Here is a 2,986-nt window from a genome sequence, read left to right on the forward strand (position 1 = left end):
TAAAGCTTATACCACAGATAAGTATTGAAGTGTAGATATAAAGACGAGTAAGACAGAGAGTCAGGATACAATACAGAATAGAGCACACAGACGCAAGGATTTATCCCGAGGTTCGGCCAAGCCTGAAATTCTTGTCTAGTCCTCGTTGGAGTTAGCCACACCTGGGCTTGGAGTCTATTTCAACTCCTTCCTCCGTTTGCTCAGATTTGTCAGTCAGACAGATAGAGCCTTCCACTATATTGAGTTGGTTACAACAAAACCGCGGCTGCTTACAATCTTCTTGGTAGCACCCCGGCAGAGTAACGATACGCTCAAGACCTTGCTCTAGCTCTTCGCAGCACTTCTCCTCTCACTAAAGGCTTATAGCTGTGCCTTCTACACAAACTATGGAGTTACACACAAGAGGGAGAGTGAGAATTGGTTCGAGTGATTTCTATACTTGTTGGCTGCTCTTCTTCACATCTTGGAGGCGCCTAGGAGTCCCTTTTATAGACCCAAGGGGCCTAGGAGCCGTTGGACTTCATTTGGAAGGCAATATCAGCTTTCTGTCGGGTGGTGCACCGGACAGTCCGGTGCACCACCGGACACTGTCCGGTGCCGGATCTCCTTCCATAAATGGAGCAGTCGACCGTTGCAGTCCTGGAGCCGTTGGCGCACCGGACACTGTCCGGTGCACACCGGACAGTCCAGTGCTCCCATCTGACCGTTGGCTCGTCCACGCGTCACGCGCGGATTGCGCGGCCGACCGTTGGCCCAGCCGACCGTTGGCTCACCGGACAGTCCGGTGCACACCGGACAGTCCGGTGCACACCGGACAGTCCGGTGAATTATAGTCGTCCGTCGCCGGTGAATTCCCGAGAGCGGCCAGTTCGCCAGAGTTCAGCCTGGCGCACCGGACACTGTCCGGTGCACCACCGGACAGTCCGGTGTGCCAGACTGAGCTGAGTCTTGGCTGTACACAGCCAAGCCCTTTGCACCTCTTTCCTTTTCTTCTTCTTTCTGTTTCTAACACTTAGACAAGTATATTAGTCCACAAAACCAATGTACTAAGTCTAGAAACATGCCTTCTCTTAATTATTACATCTATAGCATTTCACATGCTTGAGCTTTGATGTTGGACTCATAAATCATCAAGTCGGCTTGACTTGATCTAGATTGACATTTCTTAGCTCCAACATCCTGCAAAGGTCACCTAGAACATCTCCAAACATAGGAACAACCCAAACTAAAGATCAAGGTGAACTTAGCTCTTTTGGGCTGCTTCCAGTTCTGGTTTTGACACTTGTTCTCCTTCTAGTGACCTTGATCTCCTTCTTAGAGCTTGGTCTTGAGCCTTATGACTTACACCACATAACTGTAGCTGTTACCACATTGGTTGTAAGTCACGTCCTTATGTAGTGATCCTCGATGTGCCATAGCTGTTCTCAACTTGATCACCCTTGACTTTGCAAGCCTTCTTCTTCACCCTTGGCTTTGGGTTCCTCAGCCTCCTTGACTTTCTCCCGTTCACTTGGTACCTCGAAGCTCTTCTTGCCTCCGTCCTTGGCTTGATCAGTTGTCTCCGAGCTACGCACCCGAGTCTCACTTTATGCAATGTCCATCTTACTTGTGATGTCCATTATGTATCCATAATCCAGTTCTTGGACCATCACATTTGTTCACTTGTGTTGAACCCTGTAGGCTTTACCTTAAGCACCTGTTCAACACTTAGTACACTTGTTAGTCCTTTAATTTAGTTGTCATCCAAACACCAAAACTCACAAGAGAGCTTTCAATCTCCCCCTTTTTGGTGATTGATGACAACACAATTAAAGCTTACATAAGAATAAGATTTGAAGCACAAATTTTGAATTCTAAGTTTATAGAATGCTCCCCCTAAATATGTGCTTACTTCAAAAACACAATTTTGGCCTCAGACGCCAATTTGCACATACTTAGGCAATTCGAAGCATTTCTACACCTTAGCACTTTTTAGGATGCATTGTGTCAAGAATCAACCCATGATGCTATAACACACAAATGCACATAATCAGAGTTAAGCACCATTCAAATTAGTGGATATATCACAGGAATATTAACCTACCACTATTCACCATTAAGATACCAATTTAAATTAAGATACCAATTTAAAGCAATCTTAAAGCACCTTTAGTCTTAAAGCACCATTAACCACATGACTATCTATTACACTCTAGAAGCCAGTTAATTCATCGCAGCAGAAACACTAGTCCATATGATGCAACACATATAATACTGCAGGAAGCATATGAATAACACACTAGCAAAGCTTAAACTAACACATCACCCCTTAGGAATAACACACTAGCAAAGCTTAAACTAACACATCACCCCTTAGGATAAGCTTTCCTAAGTTTTAATACACAAATTCTCCCCCTTTGACATCAAACACCAAAAACCTTACTCAAGCAAGAACATAGGATGATGTCAAGGGACAGCAGGGTGTCAAGGAGGAAAAACGACTATCAAAACTCCCCCTTACTTATTGAGCATATGCACTATCAACATTTAGGTGAGATACATATATGCAAAAAATTAATACTTCCTTTTGTACCTTTACCATGTTGTAGTGTACTTCCCATCTTGAAAGTATTTAATCTCTTGAGAGCTTCTCCACACTTGTGCCTGATTCATTCTCCTAACTTTTTCTTGTTGCTAAGACACCAAACTTAGAACAAGTTATAGTATTGGGCACAAGAAGAAACTTCTATTCTAATGATTATTAAAAGATGTCAATTGAAGCAGACTATCACGGCTACCAATTGAAAGATACCAATTGCAAAGTTCATTTATTGTCATAGCTCTATTATAGAGCATGAGCAATCTAAAAACATGTACTTACTCATGACTTGAGATACCAATTTCTTGACTTACAGAGGTACCCAAGTCCTGATTGCTCCATTTCTTGCACATCTTCTCTTTTCCACCTAGAGACTACACAAGATTGCTCAAGAAACAGTTAGTCTCA

The sequence above is a fragment of the Zea mays genome, chromosome 3, assembly GCF_902167145.1.
Source record: "Zea mays cultivar B73 chromosome 3, Zm-B73-REFERENCE-NAM-5.0, whole genome shotgun sequence".
Taxonomy (NCBI): domain Eukaryota; kingdom Viridiplantae; phylum Streptophyta; class Magnoliopsida; order Poales; family Poaceae; genus Zea; species Zea mays.